The following is a 23,213-nucleotide window of genomic DNA, read 5'->3' on the forward strand; positions in this document are numbered from 1 at the left end:
GACACGCAATGCGTATCAAGAAAAGCCCTGTCATAAAGGAAAACGACACGCGTGTTAATGATACGCAATGCGTATCAAGAAAACCCCTGTCAAGAAAGGTCATGTCATAAATGAAGATGACACACATTTTTGCGTATCATAATTTTAAATGTTTAAAAAAATATTATTTATGGATTTACTAATTTTCAGATTAAATTTGTATTTAATGTCTCATTATAGAAAATAAAATATCATATACAAAAAATACAATCCATTGCATAAAATTTAATGTCATATAAATAATCGTTCCATGGAAAGATAAAACAAATCAATAGTTGTAACAAAAATTTACAAACTAATTAGATACAAGAAATATAAAAAAAATATACCCTCAAATGCTTTTCAAAGTTTAATCTCCGTGTCAGCTCTTCAACTCACTTCTCTAGTTTGTCCTTAGGTTCTCTAAGGGCTCCAGCATCTCTTGCCGTTTCAAAGGCACAAAGAAGAATAGAGTGTGATATTATTTTGCCACGTAAATGTTCTTCAGTGATGTGATGAGAATCATACCCCTTTGTTAGGCGTGTCAAACCCAACAAATAAAGGGTACAAATGACTCCTTAAACACTACTACTTTGTACTAGAAATGTAATACAAGGTAAGCAGGGTCGATCCACAGAGACACGGAACAAATGTTTATACCTTTTTGCGGAAGGTACAATAGTGGTTACATAAATGGGGGGTTGGTATGCAATGATTTGAGCAAAAGTCTAAAATAATAAGTGAATAATGGATTAAGTAAGATAAATTCAATATTTGTGAGAGCTCCAACTCTATGCAAGACAAATTATCAATGTGATTCCAAGGATGAAATGATATTTGTTCAATTTTATCTAAATTGGTACATGGAAATGCTAACAAGATCTAGCACCTCCCATTCACCACATATTCCAAGGATGAAATGATATTTGTTCAATTTTATCTAAATTGGTACATGGAAATGCTAACAAGATCTAGCACCTCCCATTCACCACATTGATTAACCAAAATAAGCTCTTTGATTAATCCTAACCTTACCAATCTAATCTAAACAAGCTCTTAGAATTAGATTGAAAGATTGCATTAAACTTTATGTGAATGTTCCCAACAACACTCAATACTCCTCATAAGCTCGGGAGCATAAGAATGTGTGAAAAGATTTACACTAAATTTATTCAATAGAAATCAAATTAGTGCTTGTTACCTAGTCCAATTTACAAAACAATTACGGATTTTGCAATTAGATAACTTGAATAACCTAACTCTAATTCAAATGGCCAATAAGAATCACAATTAGAATCAAACATTTGATTGAAACAAAATCAAATTCACTAGATAGAAATTGAAAGCAAACATCAAGTCACATGATTGAAATCACAACTAAGAAGTCAAGACATGAAGTTGGAGAAACTAGGGTTCTAGCCACTCATGGCTAGAACAAGATCACAAATCTAGAAAATGAAATTAAAGTTCTTACAAAATGAAATCAAATGTTCCAAGTGTTAATCAACTTCAAAATCCTCAAGAAATTCGCCTTCTCTGCTCCAAAAATCGACCCCCTAAGTAAAAAGTCGGTTCCCCCCTTTAAGAATGGTGAAAAACTGCTTTAAAACCCGCATTTACGTTTACACGGCCCATGTAAATTAACACTGTCATTTACACGGCCCGCGTAAACGCACGGCTTCCATTTACACGGCCGTGTAAACGTCTGTAAAGCCAAAATCTTCGTTTCTTTGATATATTGCTCCTCGGTGCTCCGCAAGTCCCGAAATTTTGTCCGTAACTCTTATTTACCTCCTCCAACAATATCCTACCTCCAAAATTCCCTGAAATATCACAAAAGTATTTGAATGAAGTTGCCTCATGAAAAATCCCGAAAACATGCAAAATGCATGAGTTTAAGCCTAAATGCAATGTATTTTTATGAAATAAAGCTACAAAATGGGTACATGAAATGCACCTAACACCCTTCAAAGGCACAAAAAGTAGCCAATAGCACTTGTTATGTCAAGCACAAGCACATATAGAAATATGCCACTTTGAATAAAATCAGTGTAAGTAAAGACTAGAGAGAAGATAACAACACATACCAAGTGATGGAGGCTTTGTTGCAAAGTGAACGACCAAGTCATCTACAAGAAACATGACTAAAACTTCCAAAATCTTATGTGTACCCATATCCCTCTTCTTTTAAAGTTTCCAGAATGTTTAGAATGCTCTTCTTGCCCTGTTATTTCAAGTGTCATGGGAAAAAAGTCACAAAGTAGTAGAAAGTAACTATATTTATTGAAGAGTATCATGTAAACTTGTATGAAGTACATATAGTCATATAGACAGGCAAGATTCTAAACAGTACCTCTTTAACGAAATGGTGAAGAACTGAATTCCTTCTTCACCAAAAGCTCACGTTCTTCTTTATGGCGATCTTTTAAACGAGAGCTTCTTATCCCTGGTAACAAGGACCTAGGCACCCTGCCATTATAATACATTTAAACAATATTACCAATTTACCTTTCCTGATATATTTGGAATAACTCTTCCTAGCTTCATATGTCAAAAGACTTAGAAAGATTTGTAGCTCACCTTGGAATAAATGACATGGTCAGTAGGTAAAGCAGCTGTTGATGTGAAAGCATAGGAAGAAAATTCAGGGCAGCTCTGCACACTGCAACCTCTTTAGCAGCTTCCCCACAATTGAAACCTTTAAAGACAATGGTTTGATATTAGAGTCTATAAAAGTATAAATATATCCAACCACAATATATATATATATATATATATATATATATACAAAACATCACCATGGTTGAATCCTGTGTAGAAAGATCATTACAAATTCACCAAGGTTCTGTACTAACCTACAATCATGACACAGAAGAAATTTTCAGTAGAATGTCCCAAATCTCAACAACATGTTTTACACAATTAGTTTGAGATTTTCCAAAGGAAGTTGACAATGTGAAGTGCAAGGCATATAAGCATGTTTTACACAATTAGTTTTCTATTTCTTGCATTTAACCTAGAAACAGAATCCAGAAAAGCAATAGTTATGTATTAAATGATTCCCAATACTTACAGTGTGTTAAGACCGAAGTAGTTCAACTGCAGCATCATGATACGTATGAAACGCCTTTTTAAACACCTTCTTCTGGTCTGAAGTGATATTAAGCCCCTTAAAAAACCGCAATCAACATTAAATCATATTATTAAACCATATTGAAAATATCCATAATCAATATTGGAACCAAAATGCACCTCTTCAACAAGTTCTTCTCCGGCATGTGAAAGTCCTATGAAGTACCTTGCCTGTCTAGCAAAAATAGCAAGAAGAGACAGATTTGTATGAGTTGTGTCTCTATCTTTTAGGTGTTCTAAACTCGCAAGATCCTTAATAATAGTTATAAAAATTCCAGTATCTTCTATAACTCCATCAAAAAACAATTCCAGTAGAAGTTTTAAAGCACTTCGCTTTTTCAAGGCCTTTAAGTTTCTGTCTATGTCTACATCCTCTAAAGATTTCCGAGGAAAGAATGTTTTCATAAGGCCTTGGACCAAAGTTGGAGAAAAAATTTTGTATCTTTGATGAAGCAATGAACAGACCTGATTTACAGGAAAATAAATAAATAAAACTCAAATTGAAATGTGTGATGAAGCATCTGAAAAGGGTAGTTAACTGAACTGCTGAACTTTTTAACTTGACATCACAGATTGCAGCCACTGCTTCACTCAAAAATTTGCTTAAGTTGACATTTTTTAATTCATCCATAAGACTTTCACACTGCTCTTAATTGATTTGCTTAAGTTTTTTTATAATTGTTGTGTTACGTTTGATGCTAGAGTCCAATGTTTGCAAGACACTGGAGTCTGGTGAAAAAAAAGTTAAAAACAATTTCAATAATCAATTCACAGAAGCTTAAAAAGGAGCTTAAAATACTACTATCCAGGTCTTTCAGGATTCAGATTACTCTGACGAAGAGCCAATTTTGCTACTAAGGATTTCTTTAATTCTTCATGACATGATACCTGCAACAAGAAATAAACAGAGTTGATCTGTGGACATAATTGACTTCAAATTGAATTTAGTCCCATTTCAATTTAGTTCTAATATATATATATATATATGTAGATTAGGCTTTAGGGTGAGTTCAAATTGAATTAAAATGAAAACTATGACAATGGAACATGAAAAGAATGAGAATATTTTCATTTTTTACCTTTTCAACCCAGGAGTCTTTATACTCCATAATAAAGGATTTCGCACTTTTGATATAAGCTCCATCTACAAATAGAGACTGTAGATTAGTTTGGACATTGTGAAAATAAAAAACTTTTCTAAAGTCATCACTAAATATTGAGGTTTAGATAGCTATCTTCAAATCATAAGCACATGAGAGATAAGATACCAACACATGGGTACAACTAAGCATTCATGGAATAGACATACATACAAACATATTATGATAATGGAGAAAATGTGCAGAGTCCAGACATTAAAACAAACAAATTACAAAACTTGGTAAATTCAATTTCATTCTTACCTTTTTCTTTCATGTTTATGGCGTACAAGAAGGGCAGCACCAAATGCCCCCTTTCCAATTTGCTCAAGAACTTCGTATTGATCCATGTAGTGATGTAGCTAGCAATGCATTTCACTCTGTCATATATATATATATATATATATATATATATATATATATATATATATAAAACCATGTAAGTATACAATGTCTTAAAAGCTTGTTGTGAGGTTCAATATAAAGATCAAAATGTGAAAAGCCAACCAGAATGTGTCAGTATCTTAAAAACTTGCTGTGAAGGTAATTAGTATAGATAATCATTTATTAAAAACATGCTGTGAAGTTCATTCTACAAGAACACTTTTTCCTTTCACCCACCATTTATAAAAGTCATAATGAGAAACTAAGTACTCATTGGGAAAAACACAGTGTGACCATGTCCTTTATACTTGCTCTGAAATTATCCAAATTAATGAAACATCAAGAAATAATTCTCTGAAAATGTAATGATTCTCTCAACCACCATAAGTAAATATCAAAATGTGAAAGCAAAGGATAAAGTAACGAGAATGTGTATCTACTTCTCCTTGATTTACGCCAGAATACATTCAATTTACAAACTCTAATTGCGGAATGACGAATGAATCACACTATGAGATACTAAATTTAAATCTAACACGGAGAGATCCAAACGAAACAAGCAACCAGCAAAGCAAATACCACGAATAATTGCATACAACCGGATTTCGAAACGGATCCAAACTGAATTAAGCACCATAGAACTTGAAATAAGAAATGTGATATAATAATAATACAACACGATACCTGGAAAATTAATCAGAGAAGATGCACCTCCAGGAAAAACAACTGAAAGCAAAAGACGAATAAGAAGTCAACTTCATATGCATTGTAAATCGCGCCGGAAAACAAAATTTAAGAAAAAATGAAGTAACAAAAGCTTGCTATTACTTATTATGCTGTATCAGTGACTAAATCGAAGTCAAAGTGAAAAGTAAGATTAAAGTATATACCTGATAAGGAGAATTTGAATGAAGTAACTGACGTAAAGCAGAGAAGAACAGTGAAGATGAAGATTAGTTGCATCGGAGATGAAGGAAGTGAAATATGAAGCCTGACATTCCAGAAACAGATGGAGAAGAAGAGAAAAGACGAATAAGAATTCAACTTCAACAGCAAATATTCATTAGCGAACACAAAAACAAAAAAGTCAAAAATACAAATTAGGTTAAGAGTAGAGGTCGTCATTCCAAAAACAGATGGAGAAGAAGAGAAAAATCGTCGTACCTGATTTAGGGAATAAAAGAATCTTTAGAGATTGAATGTAAGAGAAAGAAATCTAGGGCATATACATGAAGAAGAAAAGAACAATCTTCGAACCTGATGCCTCCTCCGCTTTTGTTTTCGGCATCTTGATGTTTCCGATCGTACCTTGAACCTCTGACTTTCGATCCCAAATCTGACTTGTAACCATCGATTTCTGATCATCAACCTCTAATTCGAGTCATATAGTTTCGAATCTCAGAAAATTTACCTTGCTACCTCTTATTTCTGATGAAAGAGGAGACTCAAATCTGAGAGAAAAATGAGGAGTCGATAATTAGGGCAAGAGGGAAAGAAGAAAAAAAAGGAAGGCGGGGTTTTTAATTTTTTAGGATTTCATTTTCCCTCTGGTTATTAAAGGATGGAACGCGCGTTCCAATTAAATTTATAAAGCAACATCCTTAGACGACACGCATCTTATTATAGGTGCCCTCCGTGTTTTTCTTTGGACACTAATTTAAGGGCACGCAATAATGCGCGACCTAAATCCTTAAATTTTTTGAAGAGATGACACTTTTTTAATGTCACTCTCTTTTGCGTAACATAAATCAATGAGTGTCGTCGTTTGCGCGTCGTAAAAGAGTCTTTTTCTTGTAGTGGTGGTATTCAATATGGCAGAATTACCGATAACACAGATCATTACAAGATTTGTTGACTTCTTGAGACTCATCAAGGTAGTTAAGAGGAAGATACATACTATTGGTTTCCATCTTGAGCATCGGAAGGCAGTAGTTATGAGGTTGCAATCCTCCTTGAAAAAGTGAATTTCTATTGAGAAGAACATGATCTGGAGTAACTGAAGCTGCAGCTGAACCTGATAAAAAATTGTTTGGTTTTATTATAAAAAATAACCACAAACAAAATTGAGATATGGAATTTTTTTATTTAAAAAATGGATAAAGGAAAGAAAAGTAGATGTTTTTTTTTAAATAATACCTTCTTCACAAATGACTTCAATTTCATTGAAAAACTTGTCATTATTCCAAGTTTTTAAGACAAAAGTGACGCTATATATATATATATATATATATATATATATATATATATATATATATATATATGAAAGAAAAAAAAAACTGAATTCAATGAAAAGAGAATTATATTCATGAAATTTTGGTTACTTTTATCTTTACCTAGTTTCACGCACATGCTTGATGGTTTCAAAATGTTCATCATATGTTCTTATTGTAATCATATTAGGATTTTACAACAAACCTCCATTCACATATCCTTGTAAACCATTACACTTTTGAGATTTCATATGGAGTTATAAGATACTTGTAGGTTAAAGATTAGAGATTACATACCTTATTTCTTTCATATATTGAAGAACCTATTTGAAGTTGGTTTTCCTTCCTATGGTGTCTCTCTATGCTCCACCCATGAAAAAGCAAGTGCTTCCAGCCTCTTTTGGCTGTGAAGTGATAGTTAATTAGTTATAGAATCTTGTTTTCCACATAGAGATATGTAGTAATGTGAATGACGCAGGAGGCTAAGTGTATTCTTATGATAAATAACTTGGGTGAAGAAAGTGAATGGGTAATTACTAATTAGTGAAATCCATACTAAAAGTAATTATTGTAAAAATTGAGTTTAATTGATTTAATTAACCTTAAATTTTGGTTTAGACATTTTAACATAATTTGAGGTTCAAGCTCAAACACCTGATTCAAGAAAATGTATATTTATTGACAACGTCCAATTTCAGATTCTAAGTCAAACTTCAAAATGAAAATATAGTATTATAGTTTCATACCCGTGTAATTTCATCAACTTCTTTCTGCAAAAAAAAGATACAAAAAGGAAGATAGATATATATTTATTAAATTAAATACAAAAATATATTACATGCATGTTATTGTAACCTTTTCAGCTTGACTGTTTCAGGAAATCTGAAGCTAAATAAAGCATGGACCCAACTATGAGAATTTATTGACCTATAAACCAATTAGCTTGCCCTAAGGAATTAGCAATTTAGATTGTCTCAAGATGTTTAAAAAATATTGTAAATTAAAGAAAATTACACATGTGACAAAAGGTATCTTCTCCTCCCTTCTTGCCTTCATGATTTTCAGAATACAAAGTTTAGACATAAGAATGAAAAATTAACCATTTTTTTGCATAAAAATTTTACAATTCTGAGTTATCATAGTGAAAACTCAAGAATGTCAAAATCCACACCAATTATCATGTTCAAATTAATCTAACACATGAATCTTTTACCAAAAAAGCATATACACATAAGTATCAACTTAAATTAAACAACAAATACTTCAACATGAGAAATAACTATGCACAATCAGTAAATCGAAACCCTATAAACACACATCATGAGTCAAAAGATATAAAACATGTATTAATTCAATAGGGGTAAAACGATGGTAAGAAGAGAATGTTGTGATGAATCCAAACATGAAATTCAATTTATGTACTTACACTTGACATCAGACTAACAAATTTGAAATCAAGCAGTCATGTCACAGATTTATCCGGTAAGACATGAAATCATACAAACAAATTTATACATAGCAGCTGAAATAGAAGTTACCTGATACCACCGGTGGTCAGAGTGTTAAAGGAAGCTAGCAAAGGTCCGCTTTATGATGTAGGCCGGTGGAGATTTCTTGATGATGGAGATTGGTGACAGTATAAATGATCGATTGCATGTGACTCAGTCTAAAGGAACATAAAAAATGGATGTGCATAGTGTGTATGGCCAATAGAGTGACAATCGAGACGATTAGGGAGGCAGCTGTCCGATTGGGTGGGTCACCGTCTAAATCTTTCAAATCCCAAATTAGAAAGGAAAATAATTTTGGTTCCAAGACTTCCATACCTACATTATGTTCCTCGACTTTGGTTCCAAGACTTGTATAACGTTGTCCAGAACAGAAATTGCCAACCCTCGTCACTATTATAGCCCACATCGGAAGGTCGGAAACCGAAGAAAACGAACTGGAGGTGAAGTTGGGGAAGTTCTGACTTCAATCGGTGAAAGTTTTCAGGAAGAGCAGGAGAAAATTGGAAGGAGATGAAGAGTTTTCAGAAGACACAGTGGAGGTTGGTGGGAAAAATCGAAACCACCTCTATATAAAACACGTCTGATGCATGTTCATCGGGTTCTTCTGCACTAATGGACATCGACACCGATGAGGAGATATCGACGAAGCTTGGTGAGGAGGAACGGTAGAAGACGAATCGAAGAAGAGAAAAAGAGAAGGTGGAGAGTTTGAAGAGGGAGCAAAAGCAGGGAGTGAGTCGGTGGAGACCTTTGACTGAAAGCATTTGGTATTTAGGCAATGGCGGATATTTTGATATGGGGTGCAAAAACTGTGTAGTTATCCTCTATTGGACATTAACATGGTATAATCTTTTTATACGGGGATATAATAACATAGTGCATGCTTACAAATAAAATTTTTATATATATAAAAGAATTTTTTGGGAATGATGTAGTACCCCAACGCCCCATGTAGCTCCGCCACTGTATTTAGATATAGAGGCGTTGGTGGTGTGATGGAGTACTCTTATTGGTGAACGGAAACGGTGGAAGACATGTGTTATATATATAACAAAACTAAAGCAGTATAAGAAAACAAAAAAAAAATTACACAGGAACAAAGTACTATTCACTAAAGGGTGCAAAATTAAAATATATATAATAAGATTGTTTAGTATAAAACCAATTAATTAGGATCCTGTAATTTGTTAATTCAGATTAAAGTTTTGTTGCAAGTTTCTTCAATAATAAAGTTGCGAGTTAGGCAATCTAGTATTTGTTCTTCTTGTTTACAATTCAGTTCTTAAGACTTTAGACATGAGTAGGGGTTGTTGCAGCGATAAGGGTGGGGTCTTTACAAATAGGTTAAAGTGCAAGGCAGGCGTCCTAAAAGGATGGAGACGGAATGGGCGGGAGAACCCAGAGAAGGGAGTGGGAGTTTTACAGAGAAAGTCAAGCGTAAGTGTAGCACGATGTGACCTTAAGAATAATAAGCAACATTTTGTGAAATGTTAAAATATGTAATGTGAAACATGCTCATTTTTATTGATCTAAACATATATACATTTACAAGTTATTTTATATTTGATAAGAGTAACTTGAATAAAGCATAACATAATAGAACAAGAAGATCAATATGGTTATTGATTTTAGTTGGATAACATTAACCCTATTTAAGACATTCAACAAAAATAAAAAGATTGTTATGTAAAGATTAATTGCCTAGCAATCGAGTGTACTCTTCCGTTTTCTTATCAAACCCTACTATATTCCGGCGAAATTAGCAAACAATAAGCACACCCAAAAATCCAAGCATCACCAGAAGTGGAGGCGCAGCCCAGAAGTTGCGGTGGGCGCCCGAGAAATACTGGTTGACGGGATAAAGATTTTCCGGTGGACCGGTTATGTAAATGTATGACGGAGGACCCAGCGCATATCCACCTCCGGTAGGTGGGGGAGGGCAGTTCAGGCCGGGTGTTGGAGAAGGCATCTTGGGTGGTGGTGGTGGTGGCGGTGTTAGTGGTGGCGTTGGAGGAGGAGGAGGAGGAGGACTAGTAATGTAGCAAGGATTGTTACAAGGGCAACCGCCACATTTTATTAGGTCTTCCGGTGATCCGCCAGAGACTGTGGTGGTTGAAGTGGTGTCGTCAAGATTCATTCCTTTGACTGGTGCTGAAGCCACCACCATGATGATAAAAAAGATGATCTGAAAAGTTAGCAACATGATTGATGATGTGGGGGCCACCGCCGGAGAAGTTTTCTTACACGGTGAAGAAAATAAATTGATGTTTGTGAGTGATTCAAGGGGAAATCAAAAGGTGATTTCACCGCGGTTGGAGGTGGTGATCTAGATCAATGCAAGGAAGATCGCAAGGCATGCACTATTGCATTGCATGTGGATGGCGTATTTAAAGGTTCTATCATGGCAGCTCTATTACTATTTTACAAAAAAAATCATTTAATAAAACTATATTTAAAAATTTTACTAGAAAAATAAATATTAATAAAAATGTGTTGCAAAAAGTTTCAAACCAGATATATTTTATCGATTAATATTAATTTTGGTTTTTGTCAATGAGTTTTTTGTTTTATTTTCATTAATGCATTCTTGACAAATATTCTTGTTAGTGGTATATAAATAGAAAGTAAAATAATTTCAAGTTCAGTTATATATTAATTTTTGTATTTATTTATTTTATCAAACGATTAGGTTTTAGTGCTAAAATAGAACAAAATATTTTATTTAATAGAAACATAAATTTATAATATTTTAAATACTAAATAAAAATAATTATACATTGAGGAACTTTAAATATGTATCACTTGGAAAGCATTGAACTTGTGTTTTTTAATTAAAAGCAAATTCTATCAGAAAAGGGTGAAGACTGAAGAGTTAAAAAAAAAAAGGTGGATCATCTTTACATGTCTACGCCTACAATAATTGCATTTTGTCATAAAAACATATATTTTTAAAAACTTAGAGATCCCATTATTTCTGATATTGATTTTTTAGTTCATTATACCTTTTCATAATTGATTTAATATATAATTAAGAGAATAAACTTTTTATTGGCAGCTTATATGATTACTGTAATAACTACATAAACAATTGCAATTAGAGGAAAATGCTAATTTTACTTGATACATTGACATACCGATGCGAGATATGCTAACACTCTATCTTAAAGACGTACTCTATGAAAATAGATAAAGATGTCTTATGACATGGAAAGTATAGACGTCAGCGTCATCTCTGATATCATGAGAGATGTGTTGAATTATTGATTAACTCTCCAAAATAGCCTTAATGAGGGGGATGGGTATCGAACATAAATAGAGATATGTAAAATTGTGTCGCTGAGATACATTGTTGTGGTTTGGAAAAGAATAAAGTTTCTCAAATTGATGAATCGTTTGGATCTGTTTAAAAGATAGTGTGATAACTTTCTGAATATAATATTTCGATCATATGTTTGATTGACACGAAATTCTGATTATTTAGATAATCATTCAAGGTACAATATCAAATCAAGACATTGATACGAGATCACAAAATAGAATTTTGTGGAATTCAGATTGTTCTAACAAGTAAAACTTTATGGTTTTAAAGATAATTATGAAGAATATATTATGAAAATAGTATTTTTCATAACATTTTCCGTAACAATCAAAAGTTTCTTTTACAACATTTGTAAAAGGTTTCATAGATTTTGTGTAATTTTTATATAATTTGTTATAATATTTTAAAATACTTTCGTTAAAAAATTATAAAACTCTTGTTAAAAGGTATAAAAAGTTGTAATTTTTTTAAAACATTTGCAAAATCTTTTTTGTTTAAAAGCAATTGTATTAAAAAAAAAGTTGTAGAAAAACAAATTTGTAAATTAAACTAAAAAAATTTTAAAAAAAATTATAAATTAAACTAAATATAAGATGAAATTTTTTTATAATTAATTCTTTTAATTATCAATAATATATAATTAACTTTATAAAGTATATTTTAATATTATAGATGATTCATTAAGATTTTACTAATTGTTCTTTTAGTTTTATGTTTGTAAATATCTTTTATAAATAATGTTCCAGTTTATTGTTTGTTAACACCGGGTTGTAGCATATAAAAGAATACTTATTGTCGATACCATAATATATATTACGATTACGTATTGTCGACACACACTTCAGCTCTTCCTATGTTGTCGATGCCATAATATTAAGAATACTTATGTACTATTTTCTATTGAATTTAAAAAACATTAATTGGTAAAGTATACAGGGGCGGAGCTTGAAGTTTCGATTAGGGGGGCTGAAAATAATATATATATATATATATATATATATATATATATATATATATATATATAAATTGAAGAACAGGGGGGCCAAAGTAAAATTTTATAGATTTGGACATAATATGTAACTTTTTTAATACATAAAGGCTATATATATAAAAAAAATAGGGGGCCCACAGCCCCCGCCCCTGTATAACCTCCGCCCCTGAAAGTATACTAGCTAGTGAAGTGCATGTGAATTGGTTGGCAAAACCATAAAGTTAGGTTTCCAAAGAAAAGGGTGTTGGCCCTGTTGTAACATATGATCAAATGAAATGTTCTATGTGTGGTTTTAATAGCACTCCAAAGATCTTTATCTTAAGTTAGGTTCTATAACTGTGTAGCTAAAAGATTATATATATATATATATATATATATATATATATATATATATATATATATATATATAAAAGGAGTGGTTCAAATGAGAACAAAAAAAGGTTAAGAACCGTAAGAACCTCTAACTTTAGGTGTTTATAAAGGGTTTAGGGTTTAGGGTTAAGAACACTAAACCCTAAACTCATTATAAACACCCTAAACCATTAACCATTTATAAACATCTAAAATTAGAGGTTCTTACGGTTCTTAATATTTTTTGGTTATATATATATATATATATATATATATATATATATATATATATATATATATATATATATATATATTACAAAGAAGATCGTACAACCACACTTCATTTTCACATAACAAAATTTCTATTTATTGAACAATTGGTTTCTGAAAATCATAATATTAAGACTTTATTTTTATTTTATTTTGATAAAAAAAACATGAATTTGCGGTGGAACCTTCGCAAAATTAATGATTATTTTGTGTAAAAAGTAAGGAAAATGATCTTTATGTTATATATATATATATATATATATATATATATATATATATATATATATATATATATATATATATAGAGAGAGAGAGAGAGTAAATTACACGAATGGTCCCTATGGTTTGGGGTAATTTGTGTGTTTGGTCCCTAACTTTTTTTGTTAATTCGGACGGTCCTTAATGTATGTTTTTGTTGCATGTTTGGTCTCTATCTAACCTAAAAAGATTATTATGCACTTATTAATTTTGTAAATAATTTTATTATATATGTATTTCTTTTTTATTTATTGTTTATTGTTAAAGAGATAAATGTGGCCCACCCCTTTCTCAAACCACCATATCTTCCTCTATCTCTCTGTTTCTCTCATATCATAGTTTTTGAGAACCCTAAAACTGGTGATACTATTACACCCTCACCGGTGACGACATCCTTACCGCTGTCGAACTTAATTGATTTCTTTGTTCTAAAAGCGCCACATACGTCTTTGCACCCCATTCCAGGAACGACACATACAACCCACCTTCTCCTCCTTCCCGTCGTCTTTGACATAAGATACTCTTTAGCACCTGCAAACCCGTCGATCGATCCATTTTCTCTACTTCTTATGGTCGTCGCAAATCAAATCCAAATCCAGAAAAAACTTTGACTGTGTTTCGAGACGGTGAGACCTTCATTTACTCTGCTTCCCTTTTCTCTCAAAATCCTCCTAAAAGCTAGCGTCGTCGCTGGAGACCTATGGACCACCATGTCAACCACCCCTGCTCGAACCACCATATATGTTTCAGAAGGAACCCTAATATTAAGCAATTGAGCATTTTAATCAATTCCCCAATTTCTCATAGGAAATTCTTGTAGTTTCCACCCCACAACTTGCTCTTTCGGAGCACTTGAGATAAAAGTATCAAGCAATTAACCATTTACCCTCTTCTTCTAACAATTTTCTGGTTCTCTTTCTCCCTTTCTCTCTATCTTGCTCCACCATCATCAAACCTGCAAAACAAGGAAATTTAATAAAAGGAGGTGTATGTTCAAGGGATAAGAGGGGAACAAGATGTGGCAGAGAGGATTACATATAGGGTGGGACGGGTAGGGGTGTCAAAAAAACCCAAACCCGATTAACCCGACCCGACCCTAACCCGATTAAGGCATTTAGGGTCGGGTTTTATAGGGTCAAAATTCTTAATCGGGTTATTCGGGTTAACCCGACAAACCCGAACTATAGTTAGGGTCGGGTTTAGGGTTGATTTTTTTTATAAAAGTCGGGTTTCGGGTTAACCCGATTAACCCGAATAAAAATATACTACAATATTTATGTATTTTATTCCACCTCACATCTTCTATTTTTGTACATTACGTGGCCTAAAAAAGAGGAAAATAAGATGCAACACAATTGTAGAACAAAATATTGATTTGTACAAATGGAAATTAATATGTAGCATAGTAAAATAATATGCAATGATAGTTTATCGTGGCCTAAAATAAAAAATACACAGTCACAAATCATATGAATAATGCTTTTTACTTGTATAGTATAAACAAGAAAAATAAACCATATGCACTCAAAGTCATTTGGATTTAACACATCCTAATTTAACCTTCTGAAAATAAACATTATTATAGATATGACACAATATTTTTGTCTTACATTGTAACCCGATTAACCCGACTAACCCGACACTATAAACCCGAAACCCGAATAACCCGAACCCGTATCTTAATAGGGTCGGGTTCCAGGTGCAATTATTTTTATAAAAAAAACCCGACTAACCCGACCCGTTTAACCCGAAACCCGATCGGGTTGACCCGATTAACAGCCCTAGGGACGGGTGGCCGACGAAAGAGGGACGACATAACCACTTTTGTAATGGAACTCCGATGATGGGAGGCTTTGGTGATGAAAAACCAAAAGATAACAAGACAAGAGTAATGCATATGCGTCTTGGATGGGGGTTTAGGGGTGGACCCATTTTTCGTTAATACTTCCTTCGTCCCATATTTATTGTCCACTTTTGACTTTTGAAGTATTTATTATTCAACTTTGATCTTAAATATTTTAATTTGTGTCATAGTATATTTCTTGATGAAACTTTTAACAATGAAAAGATATTTAAAACACAATTCATTCATATATTTTGCATCTACTATTATATATAAAATTAAAAATATTTAAAGTTAAAGTTGAAGAATAAAGACTACAAAAATCAAAAGTGGACAATAAATATAGGATGGAGGTAGTAATAAATTAATTAAAAAATATATTTATTTTCTTTAAATATTTATTTACCTAGTTTAAATATAACAACATTCTATAAAGGTATTATAGTCATTTTAGGTGTAGAATGGATGAAACGCGCAATAAAACGAAACTATATGTAACATCCTGATTTCCCAGGTATATTATTTTCTTTAATTATTTTGGAGTTTGAGGAGGAACTCGGCGAGTTGGAGCCAAGACTCGCCGAGTAGGGTCGCGGATGTTCATCCGGGTTCACGTCCGGACTCGGCGAGTCCATTAGTGGACTCGGCGAGTCCACGCTGTTTAATGAAACCCTAATCCCCCAGGTTTGGAGCCTATTTAAGGGCACTTATAGCCTCCCATTGCGGATACCAGTCCCTTGAGAGAACCCTAAGTGAGCCAAATCGTTGTGAGGGAGAAGAAGTCTCTTTTGATCCTTGAACCCTTGGTTTAGCAAGAAGAAGGTGACAAGAGCAAAGAGGAGGTGCGATTCAAGCAGTTCCAGAGTTCAGAGACATCATTTTGAGGTAATGGTTCGAACCTCCTTCAGTTTTGGTGTTGATCATTAGATTTAGGGTTTTCTAACCCTTTGGAGAGTGATTATGTGAAGCAAATGGTCCCTCTTCGAGTTTGTGCCTTGGATATGGACTCAAAGAGGTCCAGAGACCTTGACCCTTGGAGCTTTTATGGACCAGTTTGGGGTTATTGGCCTTAGGTTGCCATTTTGGGACTAAATCTCCTTTTTATGCCTTGTTGTGGTTATACAAGCATCAAGTTTCGAACTTTACGTGACATTCATGCTTGGGGAGGCCAGATCTATGGTTTGGGGAAACAGATCTGACCTCAGGAGGTCAGTAGAGTATGTGCATGGCATGAACTCGCCGAGTTGTTCTTGAGACTCGGCGAGTAGGGTTAGGGTTTCACGTAAATTGCTCAGTGAATAGACTTGCCGAGTTGGGGGATGACTCAGTGAGTCAAGAGGGGGTTAGATGACTGGAGCTCAAGGCGGTACTCACCGAGTTGTTCTTGAGACTCGGCGAGTTGAGTCGGGGTGGCCCCGCGATTCCTGTCTGGTATGACTCGTCGAGCATAAGGAGGGACTCGACGTACCAAGCGGGACAAAGAGTTAGTGGACATGTGTGTACTCGCCGAGTCACCGGAGTGCACTCGGCGAGTTGGGTCAAAGTTTGACCATTAACTTTTGTTGACTTTTAGGGTTTGGTCAGCAATGTGGCCTTTGGGCCAAGAAGGGGGTAAAATGGTCTTTTACCCTTAAGAGGGTGCAAAGGGAGGATTGAGTCTAGTCTCGAGAGTTATGTTCAAGAGAGCATTTGCCTTATGTGATAGATGGTGGCGAGTTCGAGATGCAAGCGTGAGGATATCTGCTTCCTGCTTGCCAGGTGAGTCTTCTCACTATACTTTACCTTGAGTAGGTAACCAGAGTTATGTGACAGAGTATTTGTATGTTATGTATGTTATGTGTTGTACTGCATTATTTCTATGTGATTTATGTTGTGCATGTTTACAGAGTTAGAACCGGAAGGTTCCCAGAGTTAGAACCGGAGGGTTCACAGAGTTAGAACCGGAAGGTTCACAGAGTAGGGTCCACGGACCCACAGAGTTATAGCCTCGAGTGGCTAATATGTGTTATATATGGTATTTTGGGGAACTCACTAATCTTTGTGCTTACGGTGTTTCGTGTTATGTGTTTCAGGTTTCTCTCAGGATCACGGGACGGCACCGGCTCGATTGTACACACCAGAGAAAGAGTCATGTTTTGAGGATCCTGGTTTATTATGCAAGTGAAAATGGAGTTATGTTTTTTTTGTAATTCGATTATGAATGAGATTTTAAGAAAAGTGTTTTTTTAGAATTAAACGATTATTTTTAAATGCAAAATTGTTTTGAAATTTACGGTGTTACAAGTTGGTATCAGAGCCTTGGTTTGAGGGATTCGGATGCACCTTCGGGTAAATCTGGACTCAAACTGAGGAAGTAAGAAAAGTTTTCAAAGAAATAATTTTCTAAAGCGAATAAGAGTTCAAAGAGAAAGCGAGAAAGAGCAGTGTGTACAATCAGCCAGAGCCCGAACGATGATTTCCCAAAATACCCTTACTTTTGTGTTATGAGATATTTATGATGCACTTTATGAGATATTATTGCATGACTAGAGACAGGCTAGGTATTTCATATCTTAGGACTAGAGTGGCCTGATTTGTGATGCCTTAGCCTAGGAATTGTTGTTATATGCGATGTGCTTTTGAGTATGTGATGAGTGAGAATATTTAGTTGGAATCCTTTAGGGGATTTGAGTAGAGGAGTAATCTAGGGGAGATACCTAGATGAGTACCGTGGTACTTAGCGAAAGAATAGTTAGAACCCGCGAGGGGAAGAGTTGCAGAGTTCGGTGGTACTTTCGAGGATGAGCAAAGCAAGCGGAGTTATCACCCAGAGTGAGTCCTTTGTATTCTTCGATGCTCGAATGCTGCTTGCTTCATGCTTTGTGGAACTCTCGATGATGGGAGTCAGCTACCAAGCGAATATGACGATATTCAGGAGGTAGATGGATGGCATCATTAGGAGCTCTTCAGCAGCTGATGGCAGAGAAGTGTGGGAATCTAGGAAGAGCCTAGGGAGTAACCTTAGCCAGATGAGTGCGCTGGCAGAGTAGGGAATTTCGCTGGGGAGCGAGCACGTGCGACGGAATTGGTGAACGAGAAGGTCGAGCAGCTACTTAGGAGCTCCGGGATAGTCCGTGTGGAAAGTATGGGTAGATATGGCAGGTAGTATGGGCCCGTACTACTGAAAGCAGAGGACCCATATTTGATACAGGGAGTATTCTGAAGGTTCTAATGAGCGGATTGAGGAGTGATGTTATGGTTCGAGTACCATACATCGGAGCAGATGGAGGAGTGATGTTATGGTTCGAGTACCATACATCGGAGCGGATTGAGGAGTAATGTTATGGTTCGAGTACCATACATCGGAGCGGATTGAGGAGTGATGTTATGGTTCGAGTACCATACATCGGAGCGGATTGAGGAGTGATGTTATGGTTCGAGTACCCATACATCGGAGCGGATTGAGGACTGATGTTATGGTTCGAGTACCATACATCGGAGCGGATCGAGGAGTGAAGTTATGGTTCGATTACCATACATCAGAGCGGATCGAGGAGTGATGTTATGGTTCGAGTACCATACATCGGAGCGGATTGAGGAGTGATGTTATGGTTCGAGTACCATACATTGGAGTGGATTGAGGAGTGATGTTATGGTTCGAGTACCATACATCGGAGCGGATCGAGGAGTGAAGTTATGGTTCGAGTACCATACATCGGAGCGGATGGAGGAGTGATGTTATGGTTTGAGTACCATACATCGGAGCGGATGGAGGAGTGATGCTATGGTTCGGGTACCATACACTGGAGAATATTGAGAAGAGATGTCATGGGATGAGTACCATGGTTCGTAGTGAATGATGCTTGTAGTTCTCCGGTTATCCGGTCATGACTGATGAGGTAGAGATTGGACGCTATGGGTTTTAGGCCAGTGGGCCATGATTGAGTTCGAAGAGGCGTCCCTTGAGAGGGAGGTCGAGAGCCTTTCAGAGTATTTTGGTAAGGAGAGGAGAATTTCGGTCTAAGTTGAGCAATCAGTCGATAGAGGAGATGTCACCTTCTATGACCTGGGTGGTGCTATTTATGTTCGTGTGCGAAACATGAGAGGCATGATGTTTAAGTTTTGGGTTTGGGGGTAAACCCTGCAGGTTGTCATTGATGATGATTTTCCATCAGAGTATCAGGTAGCATGTGTGCCGCGAGGCAGTGATTTACCATGAGCAGATAGTTAGTTGGGACTGAGATAGTCGAGGACCACGTTACACCTATTTGAGTATAGTAGGGCGTATTGTAGAGGTATCAGTGGGGAGTCCAGACGAGTTTATCAGTGCAGTGGTTTTTCTATCTATGTTGGGTATTGAATATGGGAGTGGGTCCCTGTTCTTGGGATGATCCATGTGTTGGAACGTCGGTTGATGAGTCAAGGTGGGGGAGTATGATGATTTCGTGGTCCACTCTATGAGTCAGTGATGTTATTGGACAGTTGAGTTGTTTGGTATTGGATTAGTACGAGACTTGGAACGACTAGAGGCAGTCGTGACGAGAAGTTGTTGAGGATGTCATCTGAGGTTCAGAGTATATAAGATCGATTGATTTCCTTAAAGGGCATGATCGGGCATTGCGTAGTACTTTCCAGGGGCAGGTGCGTTATTGTTGGTGAAAATAGTTTGTGAGATTGTTGATGCGTCAGATAGTGATGGTTCGAACCCTAAGTGGGGGAGAACTCGGTGGTTTATTGAGAGAACCAGAGATTTTTGCAAGAGCGGTTAGGGGTTGGATACAGAAACTTGCAGCTTGAATTCATGAGATCAGGGTCATTGGTGATCAAGGAAAGGTGCAGGGCGAGATAATGCATGTAGTATATGTCTGAGTGAAGGATGGGTGTCTCCACAGCGGGTGGTCAATGGTCAGGAATCTGGTGGTGGTCAGAGTCGTTTCAAGTGGAAGACTCGTAATGATGGTATGGGCAGTTGAGAACTTCTGGGTTGAAATATGGGTAGAAGATTGTCGAGTACGGGCTGGGATGTGTATTTTTGCTTGGATTATAAGCAGTAGTGGAAAGGGTTTCGAAGGATCATCAGTGTGTTCTGAAGAGTTGGCGCTTTCCTTGTATTCCAATTGAGTGTTTGGATGCACTGAAGTTGCGCATTGAGTGAAACAGGAAATTATTATGGGATTCAGAGGAAATGTATTGTTGTATGTGTATGGTGCTGGGAGTAAGGGAATCAGTGGTAGAGGCAGGACATTGTGATGCTCTGTTATGGTGTTTCGTGGTTTCCGCGTATAGCGTCCTGATTTCGGAGTTATTTAGAATCTTGGGTTTAAGACGACTAGTGATGTATCATGTATCTATGGTTCCAGTGGGAGCCCTTCATGTATTGTCATCAAGAGGGATTATTTAAGGAAGTGGATCTCCGCAGAGGTAGGTTATGTGTTATGGCGGTTGCCGCCAGAGTCTGTAATGCATATCGGGGCAAGTGTGTGTGTAACTATCTATGATAGTCTTCGGTGCATGAGTTAGTGAACATAGTGTGGCATTGTAATGAGAATGAGAGTATAGGGTGAAGCTACGGGGAGCCGTAGTATTCACCAGTCAGAGGGTGTTGTGATGCTACGGGGAGCCGTAGTATTCACCAGTCAAAGGGTGTTGTGATGCTACGGGGAGCCGTAGTACTCACAAGCCAGAGAGAGAGTCGTGATACTATGGGGAGCCGTAGTATTCACCAGTCAGAGGGTGTTGTGATGCTACGGGGAGCCGTAGTACTCACAAGTCAGAGGGAGGGAGCCGTAGTACTCACTAGTCAGAGGTTGTCGTAATGTTGCGGGAAGCCATAGTACCCACTAGACGGCAAGAGAGTGTGATGAGGGAGTGTTCTCCGATAAGTGCATGATGCAGAAGAGTTTAAGGCTTGAGTAGCCCTAGTGTTGAGTTTATGGAGCCTAGTGGTTAAACCGGGGCGAGACTGGGGTCTCCGTCTCTGTCGGGAGGGTCAGCGAGGCGCGTGGGAGAATATGCGCAGCAGACGCCAGAGGTTAGAGCTGAGTCGATCTTCGATTGGATTGTATTTTTTTTGAGGAAAAGGGAATTTCGTGACTTGCGTGTCACTGGGCCGTGATAGTGGTCACGGGCAGGATTGTATTTTTTTTGTTTTGGTCATAAGACATCCTATGTGCTCATACAAACCCTAAAGCTCGGATCTAGGTTTCTCTATTGTACATACTTTGAATCCAAGACTTTGAACCCTAATTCTAGCATATGGAAATCAGAATTCACATGTAAATAGGTTTAAGAACATACCTTGATTGTTATGTAGCAATAACAATCCAATTCCTCCTTGAATTGACCTTGGAAAGCAGAGAGTCACAAGTGTCACTCCTCTAATGGCTTACAAACACCATAAGCAAGTGGAGAAGGTATAAAGAGAGAGGAGGGAGGTTAGAATTCGTATCTAGGGCTTCTTGGGAAGGGATACTCGAATTCATGACCCTAGGGGTGTTTATATAGGTGTAGAGATAGGGTTTCAGTCATTATCCTTATCTAGTTGCTTATCCACCAAGCAACCAATAAGATAATCCTTGAATCCTTATCATACTCGAATTCTAAGGCTTTCCAACCTTAAATTCGTTCACCACACTTATAAGATAATCCTTACCTTATTTTGTAACTATCACATAATTACAAATCAGCCCCTCTAGTTTAATTAATTACATTTGATCACAAAATTAATTCTTAATTAATTATTGACCAATATTAATTAAACAAATATGATTTCTCCTTTAATATATCATTCTTATAACATATTAATAAATCATAATAACCTCTCTCTCTATTTATTTCTCCAATCAAGTTGCTTTGGTGAAGGCAACCCAAAAGGACCATGCACCATCGGGTCAAGTACATACCAAAATAGTTATGGACTTAGACACTAATCCAACAGTCTCCCACTTGGATAAGTCTAACAACTATTTTGCGTATGACTTCAGATCCCGATTTGCAATCGTAGCTTTCCAAAGCCGCTGTCAACTCTGATCATATCAAATACGCGTGTCCTTAGATAAGGGATCATATATTCCTCCATTCTAGATATCATATGAGATATGATTTCAAATCATTCTCTTTGTGCTATATCTCGATTTCCGATTTATGACGACTGACTAATTGAACAAATCAAATTAGCCCTAGCCCGGCCGAGCATTTACGTTTGTCGTCACTAAACCATCGAGGGGGCCCTAAGATATCGCTTTTATCCTACTTTGAATAAAAGGAACGGATAAACTTTGATACAATGCTCGCTTGCACTCACGCACCGAATCACACACAACAATATGTTTTATAACACCAAGTTACTGGTGCGTTTACATATTATCAATGTGCAACCGATTTGCAAGATACAACTCACACATCTCGGTTTCAAGAATATAGGATGTTATCGTCTCACCAATCACTCGTGATACAATTCATGGAGTGATCCAAGTGAGTGTGGGTCTAATCCAATGCTCAAATCACATTCATAAGCACTCATGAACGTTGCAGCAAACATTTGCTTATGTCTAATACTTTTCTAGACATTCCACACACCAATTCACGACAGTCTTCATTCATATCTACTTCCAACATATGAATGACTGTGGCCCGTTTGAATAATTCGATAAACTCAATTATTCTGGAAGTCAAAACATGCAAATGTGAAACACAAGAATAATACTAATCCCATATGGCCTCAAACCTTTGAGTATAAATAAAACACCTTTTATTTATCACCATATTGATTACTCATTTTTTGTAGTTTCGGGTAATCAACTTCTTAC

The 23,213-nt window shown here is 36.0% G+C and overlaps 1 long non-coding RNA gene across 12 annotated transcripts; it reads right to left on the bottom strand.

The window, feature by feature from the left end:
* Window positions 1–1,321: 1,321 nt before the first annotated feature.
* LOC145101177 (uncharacterized) lies at window positions 1,322–9,356 on the bottom strand. 12 transcript variants are annotated; one of them, XR_013705509.1, is made up of 17 exons: window positions 8,422–9,352; window positions 7,630–7,653; window positions 7,181–7,287; window positions 6,571–6,687; window positions 6,085–6,124; window positions 5,931–6,009; window positions 5,564–5,664; window positions 5,358–5,399; window positions 4,554–4,669; window positions 4,230–4,294; window positions 3,271–4,038; window positions 3,092–3,187; window positions 2,817–2,873; window positions 2,599–2,716; window positions 2,372–2,487; window positions 2,106–2,242; window positions 1,322–1,841 (listed from the first exon to the last, which is right to left on the bottom strand). It is a non-coding gene; the product is annotated as an uncharacterized LOC145101177 (long non-coding RNA). The 12 variants fall into 12 exon arrangements; XR_013705512.1 differs by having other exon boundaries at window positions 3,271–3,325; window positions 3,953–4,038; window positions 5,931–6,124; window positions 8,422–9,343; XR_013705513.1 differs by having other exon boundaries at window positions 3,271–3,325; window positions 3,981–4,038; window positions 5,931–6,124; window positions 8,422–9,342.
* Window positions 9,357–23,213: the final 13,857 nt, after the last annotated feature.

Source organism: Lactuca serriola, chromosome 4 (assembly GCF_051521515.1).
Source record: "Lactuca serriola cultivar US96UC23 chromosome 4, Lser_US96UC23_V15, whole genome shotgun sequence".
In the NCBI taxonomy this organism is placed as follows: Eukaryota; Viridiplantae; Streptophyta; class Magnoliopsida; order Asterales; family Asteraceae; genus Lactuca; species Lactuca serriola.